At 47.7% G+C, this 17440-nt stretch overlaps 2 pseudogenes; both read left to right on the top strand.

Moving 5' to 3' along the window:
- Positions 1–1325: 1325 nt before the first annotated feature.
- On the top strand, positions 1326–4294 carry LOC144148871 (uncharacterized; annotated as a pseudogene).
- A 38-nt stretch (positions 4295–4332) lies between these two features.
- Positions 4333–9050, top strand: LOC144148481 (uncharacterized; annotated as a pseudogene).
- Positions 9051–17440: the final 8390 nt, after the last annotated feature.

Below are 17440 nucleotides of genomic sequence, written 5' to 3'. Positions count from 1 at the left end.
TGTGGTCAACGAAAGGGCTGCAGAACCTGACAACACCAAGGGATCTGTCAAGGGTTCCCTCAATCAAGTAGATACGATTTTTTTTTTCATACATTTATAAGTAACAATTCAAACATCTTAAGATGCAGCACTTGTAGCAATATCACATATGCTGACATTCTGCCTAAGTAAAACCTTACATAGCCTAGAGTTATCCAGGCTACGTTTTTCCTGAGCATCACTGCGCACTAATAGCACAGTAAGCCCGTTGTCCCTCTAAGCTGATTTGTAATTGCAGTTATTCGGGTGACATTGCTTTATCCTGTGGTTGTGTTTGTTTCAGACATGGCATTGCAACGGAGCCTCTTGCTGCCCAGCGCTACGAGGAGGTGCTGAACAACCTCAACCACGGCGTAGCTGTGAGCAGCTGCGGGCTCCTTGTGAACCCATCGTTTCCCTGGCTGGGGGCATCGCCCGACCAGATCGTGTTCGATCCCGTGGAAGGTTCCTACGGCGTCGGCATGATTGGGCATCCCATTCTTCTCCGCGTCCCCTTCACTTTAGGACTCTCTGCAGGCGTTGCATGTGTCAAAGACCTCACCCAGGCACTGCGCGGTGTATTTTGCAACAGATGAGCTGGACAGGTCAGCCTAAGTGGCAGCAACGTTTCCACAGACCATACCCAGAGGTATTTGTTTTGACGCAGGCTTAGGATGTTTCTATGTCTTCAGACGTATCCACGTGTATTTGTGTAATTGCGTAACCTACTTGTTCTGTTATGTGAGTTACCATATAAACCGGTATATAGGTCGCGTTTTTTCCCCCAAAAATATGCACAAAAGTCACCCCTCACCTTATATAGCGGTCATTGGTAGAATGTAAATTGTTATCTGGCAACAAGGCGCAAGCATAGTCTGGCAACATTGTGGAAGCTGCCGTGCAAGCGTTTGCGTAGCGAGCTAGCGAGAGTATGGCGGCTAGAAGGGGGAGGTGGCGTCAACGCCCACGTATCCACTGAGAAACCGCGATCCTCCATTTCAAGCCGCTGTCGCAAAGGCCGCTGTGGCGCTGCTGCCAGCTTGTTGATGTGATCGCGTGGTTGGCGCAGTCTCTCTGGCAGTCTCGTGGTTGTGGAAGTGTACGGAGTTTTGTGTTGCGCCAATACAGTGGCTCTTTTTCTTCATGGCTGCGGTCGTTTTGCCTAATTTTTTTCGAGCTGTGTTTCGGTGATGACATTCTCAAATGTGAATTCCAAACTCTGCCGGACTGATAAGCTCCACCGTGAAGAAAGCGAGGCAGACTCACTGTCTTGCGCCAGGCTGTACGTCAGGCTACGTGTCGTTGAGGCAGCCGGGTCAGCATGTCTCTTTTTTCTGTGCCGAAGGACCCTGTGCACTTCGAAGCTTGGCAACGAGCCGTCCCCCGTGCCAACAAATCTTTGGACGCGAGGTCGGCGCTATGTGAACGTCATTTTGACAAGCAGTATATTTACCGTTGTTTCACGCACGCGATAAAGGGAGAGACTGTGGAGATACCAAAAGAGCGACCACTGCTGAAAGCAGACGCGGTACCAACCGTACTCCCCAATGTTCCCGCGTACCTTTCCAAAAAAGCGTCAAAGAAAAGGACATCGAGAGCGTCAACCTGTGGCTTGCCCACAAAGATTCGGCGCCAAGAACTGAGCCTGTCTGCGCCTGCGTGTGATGACTGCCTCGCTCGGTGCAGGAAGCGACTGTAATGAACTGCCTGTTTTGATCTTGCCAGCAGTTCCTGACATCAGCAAGTGTGGTCTTCCCAGCGCTTACTGGCCTAGACACCTAACTGCAGGAGTTAACGGCGTCACGGCGTTTAGTGCGTGCGCACTTGAAGGTGAAAACGTATGCTTTGAGAAGTATGTGCTCATGGTAACAGTTGAGAGTACAATTCAAGCTACGGTTTTTGTGCAAGCCACAAAGGTGAAAACTGTTCACATAACCGACGTTAGAATGGCAAAAGAGCTGCTTCGCAACGGGGACTCTATGATCCCACGCTCAGGCTTTGGAAGAACTGGCGAATTTGAGGCAGACACAAAGTGCAAAGTGAAGACTCGTGGTGGCAGAAATTTCAGCCCATCATGTCGTGGAGTTGCTCAAACACCAGAGAAGGCTTGCCCACAATGCAAACACCTGAGGAGACGGCTCCTAAATGAGGCGTCGTACAGATGGAGAAGGGTAAAAACTTGTGTTCAGTCGCTTTCACACAGGCTGAAGCTGCGAACAGCACAATTCAAAAGAAGCAGACAGAGTGTCCTTCCAGCTAAATCACGTATTAAGGAACTGAAGCAAAAGATAATGCAGATTGATTCTGCAGTGTTTGAAGAAGCAATCAAGGCCCTACCCACAAAGCAACAGCAGCAGGTAAAGGCGTGCTTTGCAGCATCTAAGAAGAAATGCACAACAGGAATGAAGTATGAAAGTGAGTGGTCACTGAAGTGCTTGATTATGCACATGAAGAGCCCCCAGCTGTATGAACACGTTCACAAACACCAGATAATGACCTTGCCTTCCTGAACATCCTTACGTCAATACCTGAAGAACTACAGGAGCGAGTTCGGCCATAGCCCATGGGCTCGTTCCAGCACCATGGCGGATTCTTAATTGATGAGATTAAGCTGTCCGAGAACTTGAGCGCAGACTCCTATGGCACCATCGAAGGTATTGTGGATCTCGGAAAGTTCACGCCTGAAAGTGAGCGCGCTCCATGACATGTGACCATGGCCTTGTGGTAATGTTTCAACCTTTTACATGAACATGGCACCCGACCATTGGAGTTTGCATCTCGAATCAATGTCAAGGCAGACACGCTAAGCAAAATAATCCTTGAAGGAGCGGTCATGTGTGAAAATGTGGGGCTTCTCGTAGACTCCATCACCACTGATGGAGCTTCATGGAACAGGAGCATGTGGCACTCGTTCGGCATACTCTCCAGCCCACATTAAAGAATTCTCTCTCTCTCATTCGGCATACATCCCATACAAAAATGCCTTATGGGCGTCAATGGAAAAATGTATGGGGAGCCATGGCTGCCTATGGGTCCCTATGGTGACCCATAAAAGGGCATAAATTAGGCTATAGCCAGCTATTGAAGTTTTTATGCATCATGCACTAAAGAATGTAAACCACACAATTCTCTTTAGATGACTATAGAACATCCTAGTGTGTTTTGTCTATAGAGTCACAGCTATTCAGGTTACTGAAGCCAGCTAAAGAAAAATGTATGGCTTTAGTTCTATAGACCAGCTGCGACAAAGCTCTTTTTGCTGGCTATAGACCATTGTTTAGCTTTAAGTCTACAGACTTGAAACCATTCAGCTGTCTTTTGCCAGCTATTGAAAAGAGTCCGTCCTAAAGCTAAAGAGAGAAAGCCATAAAAGCTCATTTGGCTAGCTATAGGCCGTTGTTTAGCTCTAACTCTACAGACTCAAAACCATTCAGCTGTCTTTTGCCAGATATTGAAAAGAATTCGTCCTAAAGCTAGAGAGGAAGCCATAAAAGCTCATTTGGCTGGATATAGGCTGTTGTCTAGCTCTTGGAACCATTCAGCTGTCTTCTGCCAGCTATTGGAGACAATCTGCCCTAAAGCTAAAGAGAGGCACCCATAAAAGCTTCTGCGCCTGGCTACAGCGCACTATAAACCTTTATACGTGTAACAATTAAGCAACATTTAGCCAGAATTAGGAAAGCGTTTGGCGTAGAATTTACAGGCCTGCATCCATAAAAGCTTCCTTAGCTAACTACATAGTGACACAAGGCTCCAAGTCTCCAGCCGTTAATAAAAAAGTGTTAGCCTATAAAGGTATAATTTGAGCAACCATTAAATCCTATTCCAATGGTTTCAATATGAGTTATGACGCGTAATTCATATGCTCATGATTTACCTAGCTACATCTACAACACAGATTTAATAACGATGATGAGGTTCATCGGCCGGTTATATGAAAGTTTTTGTTCAATAAAGTTAGGTACTTATTATACCAACAATACGGGAAAAGTACAATTAAAGGCAGCTACAGATTAATGCTCAAATTCAGGTTGCAACTTTGAATACTGCGCGTCGGCAAAGCTTGCAAATGAACGTTGACAGAAAGACGTATAAGTTCGGAGAATTCTTCCTCTGCGGTTCTTCGCTGCCGCGACAAGTAAAAAACGGGCTTCTCTGAAAACGGCCCTCTCAGCGTTGAAGCAAATTGGAAAGAACTTTCGCGGCCCACGGTACGTGCGGGCAGTCAGAAATATGGTGGCATCTGCGAACAACCGCATCCCTTCTCCCATGGAGCCCACTTTGAAATTAGACATTGAGAAAGGGGGAGAGCGACCCATGCCGGACCGAAGGACGTACGGAAAGGAAATTCTGGGAAGCGATGAAAAGGTAGAGGGGACCACGACCGGCTAGCTTCCTGTTTTATTTTCGGTTGTTCGTTTGGCACACTGGTTGTGGCGATGGGTACCGAATGACACGGCCGGAGAGGGGCGGCGTGGGTGCAGCGCGCGTCAACGCTGTAGCCCGGCCGTGCAAAGGAAATTTTTCGTTGAAAAGAGGGTCAGGCGTTCCGCCCTGTGTTAGTATTCGTGCGCGCAGCAATGATAGTCCCAGACAATTTTCCCTGAGTACTGAGAACAGATATAGTTTTTTAGGATAAAGAAAGCAAAACGTTAAGCGATGTTGTATTTACCAAATGAAATAATTACCAGCGAACAAGTTAGAAAAAGGTCGAAAGATGGGCACGTATCTCCACACTATTTGCTAGCGTGATGGACCTGCTTATACCAGGATGTACTCAGTCAGCCACATCTCGTCTCCTTGCTCATGTGCGCGGGCATGGCACGTGTTGCCTGGTGCTGGGAATTTACAATTCGACTGCAATGTGTTCGTGTAGATAGTGTGACGCCAAGCAAATGTGCTGCTTTTCGCTGTCGGAAATTTCGGTGTTTACGGTGACAGTATTATGATTAATTCAACATCATCTTGAAGTCATGAGAAAATGGATACCTGCGATACCGTGACAGGAATTTCATCGTGCGCAAAACTCCAGGGTGAGTGATCTTACGCACTGAAGAGGCGGTATAGTGCGAGAAATGTAGGACTTTTTTTGGTGTTCAAGAATACGTTTCCAAACTACCCTGCACTACATGGCCATTGTAACATACACAGAAGTGAAGATTTGGCCGCGGTGATGAGACAAAGATAATTATTTTTTCGCGAACTGAGAAAACTTACAAGCAACTAATTGAACGAACTTGGAAAACGTTTTTTATTATTGCATTGTGTGCGACCGTCTTCATTGTTTTTATTAAGAGTGCATTTCCATTTTAGCCACTGTACTTGCAGCTTTGTGCATTGAGTACTGAATGAAATGAACAACTTCTGAGGGCTCTCTTTTCTGTGGACTACCCAGCATATGTGTCTCGGTGGGCGTCCGCGGAAAATGTACCGCGCAGTGTGGCTGTCGAGCGAATAACGTAAGAGTGAGCCAGAGTGTTGGAATGCGTGTGCTGTGTGTTTCGATCGGCGAATGTGAACAACTGTTTACTGGCGGCGAAGTAGCGTAGATAGTAGCTCTTTATGTAATGAATGGGATGAATAAACCCCTTGGTTTTTCTTTCCTTGTTTGCCTGTGTTTAAGCCTTTTGTGAATGCAAACTGGCGAAGTGTTTGGAATCGCAACCTTGCACTACCCCTATATCGCTGAAGTGTTCACGAAACATATACTACAGAATGCAGATAGGCACACAACCTGAGTGCCAAAGGAGAAGTTCTAGAGATCCGCAAGGTTGTATGCCGGCATGGCAGCGAGTTAATAATTTCTCAGCGGCTGCTGCTGTCGCTGTGTTTCAAGTAGTGGTGATTCTCTTCTGGCTGATATAGCAGAAAAGGAAACACTGTGTGTAAAAGGCAGCACCCTGCAGACCCAGAACGATTTCTCCACTTCATCTCAGACTTCCCACACCTAGTGAAATGTGTGCGGAATGCTTTTGCGGGAACTGGCGTGGAACTGCCGGCAAGCGTTGACCCGATTGACCGCGCACGGGAGCTGGATGAACAGCATGACACGACCCTCAAAGCCATGCCTCACATCAACAAATCGGTCCTGCAGCCGAGTGGCTTCGAGAAGATGAGGGTCAATTATGCGCCTAGGCTTTTCAGTGATGAAACACTTAGAGGCCTTTCCTTGTATAATGACAGCATACAAGGAAAGCATGAAAGCACAGCTGGAACAGTTTGTTTTGTGGACAAAATGAGGAAGCTGATTGAGGCCATGACGTCAAGGTGCAGCTCGGGCGCACTCAGGCCTGAAGGGAAGCAAGAGATGTCCATTGAAAGCTTATTGGCTTACTTGGATGCATGGGAAACAGCCGCTGGCTCAAAGGGCTTCAGCAGCACTACAGCTGAGGGACTTTGTGTTCCGTTGACGCGGCGGAAGTGCACTGCGTCGGTGAAAGCGTCGCTAAGTTCGATTTCGGTGACGGAGCGCAAAGTGGAACTGCTTGGTGATGAAGGTGAGAACTCAACCGCCGCGGAAGACACTGACAAGTTTTAGTGGTTCAGGTTGCGGCAATAAATACATTGCTGAGCAAAGCACTATGTCAGCAGTGCTCGCAGCTGGGACTTACAGTCGTGCCGGGAACGAGGCACGGGTTAGCGGTCAAGATGTTTCTGACTTGCGCGACTTGCAGGGCTGTCGCTAACAAGTGAACGTCGCCGCGGCAAAAGGGCAGCAAGATTTTTGATGTCAATTTGAGATCAATGCAAGCTGTGAAGAGCATCGGAAAAGGTGCAACTGCACTGAATGATTTCTGGTCGGTAATGAATGTATCTCACCGAGGCTTACACCATAAAACTTTTCAAAAGCATCTGAAGAGAGTGCTTAGCCCCGCTGGTGATGCAGCCGCAGCAAACATGTTTTCCGATGTTGTTACGGCAGTACGCAATGTGTACATAGAGATGGAAGTGTCATTCCCCAAAAATGTGACGGTTGTGTACGACGGCACCTGGATGACTCGGGGCCATACATCCCACATTGGTGTGGGAACAGTGATAGAATTTTACACTGGTTTAGTTCTAGACGCCGTTGTGCTGTCTAATAACCGTTGCCATGGGTGTGCCCTAGGTCCCAAGAAAGACGACTCTGGCTATGACGACTGGGGAAAATCCCACGTGTGTCAAAAGAATACTGATGCTCCTTCGGCTAGGACGGAAGTTGAAGGGGCTTTGGTGCTCTTTAGATGTCCACTCGCAAAAAATGACTTGCGCTACACCAACATCGTGTGCGATGTCAACTGCCGCACATATCTGACTCTTTGCGAGGACAGGACATATGGTTTCATACCTCTTACAAAAGAAGATTGCATACATCATGTAAAGAACAGGATGGGGTCAGGGCTCCGTGGCGCCATAACGAAGTGCATGAAGGGCCAACCCCTTGGCGGCAGAGGGGGTCTGACGCAGGACTTGATTAAAAAGCTTACGAATTACTATGGTATGGCCTTGCGAGCCCATCCAGACGTTGAAGGCATGCAGAAGGCTGTGATGGCGATGTTCTATCATGCGACATCAACCAACAAAGAACCCACCCAGGACCCACAAGCTGGTGTAAGCACAGAGTGGTAGAAGCCAAAGGTGAGCCTCAGCGACCTCACAAATACAACCTGGCAAGGCATGTTGCCGAGGCGCTCCTGCCCTTGTACAGTTGACTGTCTGAGCCTCAGCTGCTTGAACAGTGCAGGGGAAAGAAAACACAAAATGCTGCCGAAAGTCTTCATTCCGTGATATGGTCGGTTCTCCTCAAAGATGAAAATGCTTCCTTGATAGTAGCATAGACGGCTGTGAGTGAGGCAGTCCTGAAGTATAACGCGGGCACCCTTCGTGCATACACAGAGTAGTTGTGCACAACCATTGGTGTGAAGCCTGGACAGCCGCATCCAGGACACCAAGAGCTACAGCCCAGGTGCCTTTTAGTGCACTCAAAACGATGTGAAACTTTGAACACACTTTTCTCAGCACAATTTCTCAAGCGTCCTGTCTGTCTCGTGGAGCTGATTGCTCGGCAACCACTGTGTATATTTTGGTCCTGTTTGTTTTGTAATAAACCTTGTACTATAGTGCAGGTGATGACATTCTTATTTTTTCCAAGATTCTCATTTCTGAATATGTGATTGGAGTGTTAATCATCTCTATACTCAACATCTATTTGGCAGACATGTAAAAAAATGAAAAAATAAGAAGATTTATGCTAAAAGAAATAATTGAAGAATGACTTCACCTGTGGTAGGCATCTGAAAGTGCGCAGAAAATTAAACCAACAATCTATCATAATTTATAAATTCTGTATGCTCTCCACGAGCTTTACAAAAGAAAAAAATTATTAATAAAGTAGTTTTGAATGTAGCTGGCTGATATTTTCATGGCATAATGTGATGTATATTGGCAACAGTCCACAATTTTCATCAAAATCCTTCAAGAATTAAAAAAGTTTGCTTCGAAAGCCACGTGCCCCCTTAAACCCGTTTAACGACAACCACCGTCGTCACACTTTGCCAGGTGTTGCACGTGTTACTGCTGCTGCTATTAGCACTTCGTTTCAGTCATTATGGCTTCAAAGGGATGCCAGTACAAAGAGTCTTTCAAGCGCAAGGTTACTTTGCTTCCTGAGAGTTAGGAGAACCGAGCAGCATCACGCAATTTGGCACCCCCGAGATGTGTGCGCAATAGTTGTAAACAAAGAAGAGTGATGCAAGAATCTAAGGAAAGCGTTCACTGGCCCCAGGCAAGGATGCTTCTGACAGCATGAATACTCCCTGGCGGAATTCGTGTAGGAGCAACAAATTGTCACCCCTGAAATTATGAAGGGAGAGGCGCTTCGACTAGCAAGCACGTTCAATGTTCCTTGCTTTAGTTTTAAGGCCAGCAGGGGCTGGATAAGCACATTCCTGAGGTGCAAAAAATTTTCGTTTTGTCCCGAGCCTTTACCAAAACCTTCGAAAGCGTACAAAGAGAAGCTGCTTGTCTTCCAGAGGTTCGTGATCAAGCCCTAGCACTCACACGGCTACGCGAATGGCATGATCGGAAATGCTGACCAGACTCCAGTACTTCTTGACATGCCGGATAACTGCATCAAAGCACAGAGCAAGTGTGCATCCTTTCTTTTGGAAACGAGAAGACGAGAGTGACAGAAATGGTGTTTTGCTTGGCTGATGGGCACAAGCTGAAACTCAACTTCACCTTCACGGGGAAAAGGCGGCCAAGGCTAGCATCTGCAGAAGATGTGATAGTGTGGGTGCGCCCAAAAGGATGGATGAAGGCCTAACTGATGCTCGACTGGACCGACACCATATGCTCGTTCCTGTCTCGTTCAGGTGTCATGTCAATGACCGCTTAAAGGAGAAGCATGCGGCCTGCACACAGATCATGAGATCATCTCCAGTAGTGTAGTAAGGTGCATTTGCTTCCACCTGTACCGGCAACCATGGTCTACAGAAAGCGACACCAGCGCCATCACCACAGCACAAGCGTCATTTGCTGATCGAGCGGTCGGCCCCCTGCCATGCCCTGAAACCTTCTATGTAACCTACGCATATAACCGAGCTTACAAGCCGAGTTTACTACAAGTAGCAACTCTGTTACACGCTTGTCTTAACAAACCTGTCAAAGATGGAATAGTATGCACGGAATACAATGACTGGTTGCTAGCGGATAATCACGCCTGGACACCGACACGACAAATTTTAAGTTAAGCGACTGCAGACATCACGAACTGGGTTTACTGCGCTTGAAAGGCACTTCTGCAGACAACGGTGGCGCATTCCGTCAAGAAGTGCTGCGTTTACGGTGGACTCGATGGCAGTGGAGAGACAACTGTCTGCGGTCAGTTGAGAGTGACAAGGAGTATTCTTCCAACTCGGACACACACCTGTAGAACAGGCAATCTGCGTGCTGAACCTGCCACAGTTGCATGGGTTGAACAATAAAATGCCTTCTGCCAACTTTCCACAACTTTCCGTTGGAGTAATAGAATTGGTGTCAAAATATTTTTTCCAATTACCTTACAGTAAAATTTGCTGCACGTTACAACCGGGGTGCAGAAGAACTGTGCGAAAACGATAAAATATCCGTATCTCCCCCTTCCGAAAAAGAAAGGGCTGGGGGCGTAGCAAGGCACTGCAACCTACAGCTTCAACCCCTTACATCATAATTCAACAATCACTTTAGCAACAGAATTAGTACTGATGTTAATCAGTCACAACTGCCATCAAAAATCTTGAAACGCAAGAGCAACCGATTAAAGAAGGTGCAAAAACTGGTACATCAAGTTCCACAGCAAGGAAACACGAGTGCACATAGTCACAATAAGAGTTGAGAAGAAGTAACCAAAACAAAAAAACTTGGTTCACCGCGGAAGCAAGGAGAGAAAAACGGGCGATGACTTGCAGACTGCCAAGCTCCCCACACCGCTGAAGTTGTTCTCAGTCTTCCTCGCGGTTCGACCAGGACACGGCAGCTTCCCGACTGAGTCGCCAACACTCAGCTGCACGACGACTGTGCTCATGAGCTCACTTTGTGGCTTAGTGTTGCCTCAGCTTGACTTCCATGCTGTCGTCTTGCTCTTGTTTCACATCGTCCGAGATCACGTCGTCGTCCTGCAGAAAAACAACAGAACATTCGGACGAACCACTGGTGGTGAGCGAAAACTTCCAGCCCGGTAATTTTACATTGTGCTTGAAGTCATTAAAGGTCTCTTTGAACTTCGAATGTAGCAATATAATGAACCGACCATAGCCAACTGAGATGTGCATTTCGAAACCTCAGTACACTGTACTTGCACGACTCTGACGAGCACTTTGCTGCCTCAAAATTTCCCAAAATGGCACAAGCATCGCAATCAGCTTTAGAAACAAACTAAAACAAAATTAAAAGAAAAAAGCAAATGAGCGGCTAGCTCCAGTCGTCACCAGCAATCAATCATGCATTTTTTCTTCTTTTCATTTTAGTATTCGCTGTTTTGAATTTCACTCCACATGAATTGCTTTCAGAGTTCCTCGGCCAACTTACGTATGAATTAGGGATCGACATTTGGTGAAGTTGGTATTGGTTTAACACATTGAAAGGCAGCGTAGGACGGCGTAGGACAACAAGACAGCGTCCTCTTGTCGTCATCTTTCTCTCGTGTGGCGTCTACTGCTACGACGCCCTTCAAGATGTGTTGACTGAGCCCGCAGTCTGAAGATGAACTCGTATGATTTCATCAGGAGGTTTCATCTATGCATAAACTCATCCTACTATTCAGGGCAGAAATTTGGGCTAGTTGGTGATGGGACTTCGACATGGTAAAAAAGCGCACTAAAACGAGGACACAAAAAAAAGGCGGTGACACGGGACGAGCGCTAGCGCTCGTCCCGTGTCACCGCCTTTTTCTTGTGTCCTCGTTTTAGTGCGCTTTTTTACCATGTCGAAGTCTCATCCTACTAGCTGAAGGGAAAGGGAACTGCATTACGCGGTTTAAGTATTTGAGAGAACCGTGCACAAAATCAAAGGAAGAAAAAGAAGTGTTCTAGCATTCAGACTGTCAGAGAGGATACCGAATGGAGCTCAGGCTGGATGGTTGGTTTTCAGTGCTAGAAGATGCAGAGCACTATTTTCAATACCAGCGGCTAACGATGATGCCTGCCTTCCCAGGTGTTATGCAGGGGAAAACCCCACAGCTGGCGAAAACATTTACGATCCTGGAGTCTCCGCTTTAAAGCAAGCAAAAGGGGGATTTGAAAAGAATTTTTGTAGTGACAACGAACAAGCGTCTGCCAGAAGCTCCAACGAGCACGCGACAAGAAGCTGATCGCATCCCAGCCGTTCATAATCGGGCTCCACTGCGCAAACAACTGACCAACTGGACGAATCGCATACGTCGACTCAACTCCTGGCGCTTTTTTGTCACGTCCTTGAGTTGTAGGGTTAAAATGAGGGATGCAAAGCGATCTTTAGAGGGGAATGAGTAGAAGGGAGCTGAGTAGTGGCTACACTGCACCATTCAAAAGGCAAGCACAACAAGTAGGCTTCCACCGTGTTTGATTTTCAAATGAAAGACTCTGCCCGTAAACGTGGCATCCCCTCCCACTCCCCCCTACAGTAGTCTGAGAACACATAAATGCGAATGCAGATGCATGCATCAAAACGAACCGCCAAATCACCAACTCATCCTCCCATTCTTTTGTACTGCGCTGGGCGTCGGCTGGTTTGTAATGCGTGTGCAAGAGAAAAACATTCTTTCTGCCATTTTCTAAATTTTTCTCGCCAAAAGTTTGCACCACTGGAAAACAGTGTCAAATAAAAGATTATTTCTGTCATGACTATTTACTGAAACGAACTGCGACGTTGGCTTGTGACGGCCAATCAGACAGCGATGGCTCGGGTGACCCCAGCCCCGCGTAATGGCGGCAAATTCGAAACAAGTGAAGGATGAGCGTGCTCAGTTGTTACGCATCTTTCACTGCAATTTCCGCGCTTCCAACTGCACTTAAGGTGTAATGTTTGGCTCAAATGTACCTGGCCCTATAATCTAAGAATTAGGCATGTACTATAATCTAAAGATGCAACCATTTAACTAACCACTATGGAGCTCTATTGACCCTCCTTGTCTTGCTCGCACCACTTCTTTTACTATGGAGCACTTGATGGCGGATGACATTTCATGATCCCAAACTATGCATGGTTTTGCACGGGTTGCTTGCGTTACCAAAAACACTGCCTACACAGTTGTAGCCGCACTACTCACAGATTTGTCGCTGCCTTCAGACTCGAAGTCTTCTTCTTCCTCCCCCTCCTCAGACCACCAGACCTGGACATCTTCAGCGGCTTCTGAGAGAGTATCTTCGGTGCACAGACTGCTTCCATGATAAACACCATCAACTGCACAGGGGGAAATGGCCACAGGTCACTGAAACCACTCACTACTGACACCCACAGTAACCGATCAGATGATGATGGTTAGAGTTTAATGGCGCAAGGCCAGCGAGGGCAAAGAGCGCCAGAGAAGACGTTATTTAATGAAGAGAAGTGATTACCATACAAAGGTAGGTATAAAAAAGTGTAAACCGAACATAGTAAAATCAATTAAAGAAAATGGTGATGGCTGGTGTATAGGGCCAGATTTGATTATGCGTGATAGGAGATGAGGTTTAAAAACTTCACGTCTGACAAGTACTCAAACACATGTTTAACGGAAAACATGGCATCCTCACCTAGAAACAGCGATGGATGTAGTGGGATATGTTGTCTGTAGAGTTCTCTGAAGTGTTTGTGACGTGTTGTGTGAAGTGCCTTGCATGTGATTAGTATGTGCACTACGGATAGGGCCTCTCCGCACCTGCTGCACTGGGGTCTAGAAGATCCCGTCAGCAGATACGAGTGCGTTGCATGGGTGTGCCCTATCCGCAGCCTACCCAAGGCGACTTGATGATGATGGTTTGATGTTTATGGCGCAAGGCCAACTGGGGCAAAGAGCGCCAAAACAATAGTCGTATATGAGAGGTGATACCTTATAACACTAAGTAAAATCAGCAAAAACAAAAGTAAAATCACAAAACGACAATGAGCATTGTGGGCTAACGTACGGGATAGCAGAGGACCCCGGCTAGCTTTGCTAGAGAACGCTACGCGCCGTACACTAGCCCGGCGGAATCCGAAGACTCACGCACGGGTTCGAGTACTCACATGCGGTAGACAGGCTCCGGCAATCCAAAGTGAGGCTTTATTGCCTGGCAGATACAGTGCATACACCAGACAACACGACTATCGCTCGCGGGGAGACAGTGGCTCCTGTCGCTCGCTCAAGCCGCTGGGCTCAGACCTCGATATCCGTCATCACGGCCGCGGGAGCAGGGGAGGCATCCCGAGGCGACCGATCAGGGCAGAATCTCTCGGCAGAGTCCGTGGAGCCAACTGGGTTCACCGTCATCGGGGCATTCGGCGTAGGCACAGCCGAGCCAACCGACTCCGACCAAATCGCCCAGTCGACTCCCCGGCGGAGCGCCCGTTCGTCCCGCAGATCGGCTCGGGGGGGAGAGGAGGTCTCCCCCGGCGCTCGAGGAGAGGGCGGCGAGGGAGAAGGCGACGACCGGTCCTCCTTCCCCCTCGCTCTCCGCACACGTTCGCGGCAAGCCGGTTCGGCGCGTCGCGCGGGGTCATGAAGAGGACACGACCTACGTGACGCGCCGGCTACCCAAAATGGCGGCACCCAGCTCGCGGAAACATGTGCAGGCGAGGCGTAAGGAAACGAGGGTCCCCACACCATGGCTGGTGTATAGGGCCAGATTTCATGATGCGTGATAGGAAATGAGGTTTAAAAACTTGACTTCTGACAAATACTCAAACACACGTTTCACGGAAACAATGGCTTCGTCACCTAGAAAAAACGATGGATGTAGGGGAATATGTTGTCTGTAGAGTTCTCTGAAGTGTTTGTGTCGTGTTGTGTGAAGTGCCTTGCATGTGATTAGTATGTGCACTACGGATAGGGCCTCTCCGCACCTGCTGCACTGGGGTCTTCCCAAGGCGACTTCCGTGTGTCGGTTGTGTGAGTCAGATGTGTACCGTCCCAAGTGTGGCTTTATTACATGTAGTTTGTTGTCGGTCTGTTCGTCCCAGTGTGTTTGCCATGTTCTGCGCAAGTGTCGTCTTATGTGTGGCTTGAGGTCTGTGTAAGGTAGTGTTGTTATGTCTACTGTGTTTCGGAGTGCAGCATTGGCGGCCATTTCATCCGCCAGTTCATTTCCGCCGATGCCAGAGTGGCCTGGCACCCAACACACAGTCACCTCAAGGTTTGAAGAATATGCCAGCACAATTGATTTCAAGACAAGGTTAATTACATGGTTTTTCGAGGACTCTCCGGATGACAATGTACGGACGACACTCAGCGAATCTGTATAGATGATGGATTTAGGAATATGATGTTCAACTATGTGACTTACAACAAGAAAAATGCCATATGCTTCTGCCGTAAAAATACTTGTCTTTACATTCAAAATTCGGCCCATGCGCCGCACAAGACACTGCAGTGAATGTTTTCGATGCATCGCTGAAAAACTCTGCAGCCTTGTATTTATCCTGCACATACATGAAATGCTGCAAAATCCCACTTTTTGGTGTCCTGTTCTTATTGTATTTTAAGAAAGACACCTGCCGCGGTGGCTCAGTGGCTAAGGCGTTGCGCTGCTGAGCACGAGGTCACGGGTTCGATTCCCGGCCGCGGCGGCCGCTTTTCTGATGGAGGCGAAAAGCAAAAACGCCCGTGTGTTCGAGATTTCGGCGCACGTTAAAGATCCCCAGGTGGTCAAAATTAATCCGGAGCCCTCCACTACGGCGCGCCTCATCGCCTGCGTTGCGTCGGCGCGATAAACCCTACAATCAATCAATTTTAAGAAAGACAAGTCACATGCAACAGGACGAAGATGCCATGGTGCTACAAGATCAGTGATAGATAACTTGAATGTGTCTACAAAGGAGACCTCATGAATAGTGACCTCGTCCCTTACTCTGAGCGAGAAGGGAACAGGAATGGATGGGCGATTTAAAAATAGCTTTGATGTGGATGTATCATTAAAAACCGGTTTAAAAGGATGGTTGTCAATTGATGAAATTTTAGAAGCATATAACAAGTCAACATAGGTTCGCTGGTGTGATAAGCACCATTTGTCACACTCTGCGTATAGACTCTGTACAGGGCTCGTACGGAATGCGCCACAAGAGAGGCGAAGCCCCAAGTGAAGCACTGGGTCGAGCATTTTAAGTGCTGTTTTAGTGGCTGACCCATACACAACGCTCCCATAGTCCAATCTAGACCCCACTAGGCTTGTGAAAATACGTAACAGGAGTTGCTTATCCGTTCCATACGACTGGTGGGACAAGATTTTTTTAAGAATGTTGAGAGCCTTTAGACATTTATGTTTCAATTGTTTAATGTGAGGGATGAACGTAAGCCTTTCATCCAACACCACACCTAAAAACTTGTGTTCCTTCCTCACAGGAATCGATACGCCATTAAGGATAATGTCTGGGTCCGGATGGATCCCACGCCTCCTGGAGAAGACAACACAGGTGATTTTTTCTGCGTTAAGTTTGAAACCGTTTTTGTCTGCCCAGCTGGCAAGTTTTTTGACACCGAGCTGAACTTGACGCTCACAGATGGACATATTACATGATTTAAAAGATACCTGGATGTCGTCTACATACATTGAATAAGAAATTGTAGGTGGGAATGCCTTCCCAAGGGAGTTCATCCTATGAACAGAGTGCAGCTTAGCACTCCACCTTGCGGAACGCCGTTTTCGTGCACATGAACTCTTGAGAGTGCGCTACCTACTCTCACGCGAAACGTTCTTTCGGACAAATAACTAGCAAGGGTGTTGAGCATAGGGCCCGAAACACCGAAAGACTTTAGGTCACTGAGGATCCCGTAACGCCAAGCGGTGTCATAGGCCTTCTCAAGGTCAAAAAACACCGTTGTGCAAAACTGTTTGTGAATGAAAGTGTCCTTTATGTATGATTCAAGGGCGACAAGTTGGTCATTTGTAGATCGCCCCGCCCTGAAGCCTGCCTGGCAGCCCTCGAGAAGACCGTTGTACTCAAGGAAGTACACAAGTCTCCTGTTTATCATCTTCTCGAGGAGCTTGCGAAGGCAGCTTGTAAGGGCGATGGGCCGATAGCTAGCGGGAGACGAAGGGTCCTTTCCTTCCTTCAGGAAAGCCACTACTATGGCCTCCCTCCAAGAGCGAGGAATGTGCCCCGAAAGCCCTATGTTGTTGTATAGATGTAGGAGTGTTTCAAGAGTGTCTGGGTGTAGGTGTTGTATCATGGTGTATGTGATTTTGTCTGCACCTGGAGCTGAAGGCTTACATGTGCTCAGAGCAACCTTCAGCTCATGAATTGAATTGATTGATTGTAGGGTTTAACGCGCCGACGCAACGCAGGCGATGAGGCGCGCCGTAGTGGAGGGCTCCGGATTAATTTTGACCACCTGGGGATCTTTATCGTGCGCCGAAATCTCGTACACACGGGCGTTTTTGCTTTTCGCCTCCATCAGAAAAGCGGCCGCCGCGGCCGGGAATCGAACCCGCGACCTCGTGCTCAGCAGCGCAACGCCTTAGCCACTGAGCCACCGCGGCGGGTCGCTCATGAATTGAAAAAGGAGAATTGTAAGAAGTGTGCAACTTGTTGCTATCACGCAGGGACTTTTTTTCCGCAGACGTTTTGTGCTTCATGAAAGTGTTTGTGTAGTGTGATGAGCTGGACACGTGTTCGAAGTGTTGTGCAAGGGTGTTGGACTGGTCTTCGAGTGTGTCCCCTGTTGTGCTAACCAGGGGCAGGCTGTGTGTCTGTTGTCCTTTCAGCTTGCGTATATGTGTCCAGACTTTGTGTGTATCAGTGTATGAGTTGA

Source organism: Haemaphysalis longicornis, unplaced genomic scaffold (assembly GCF_048455015.1).
Source record: "Haemaphysalis longicornis isolate Haplotype H1 unplaced genomic scaffold, Haemaphysalis longicornis Haplotype H1 scaffold_8, whole genome shotgun sequence".
NCBI classification, from domain to species: Eukaryota; Metazoa; Arthropoda; class Arachnida; order Ixodida; family Ixodidae; genus Haemaphysalis; species Haemaphysalis longicornis.
The sequence above is the reverse complement of the archived record's forward strand: the minus strand, read 5'-3'. Positions and strand labels throughout refer to the sequence as shown.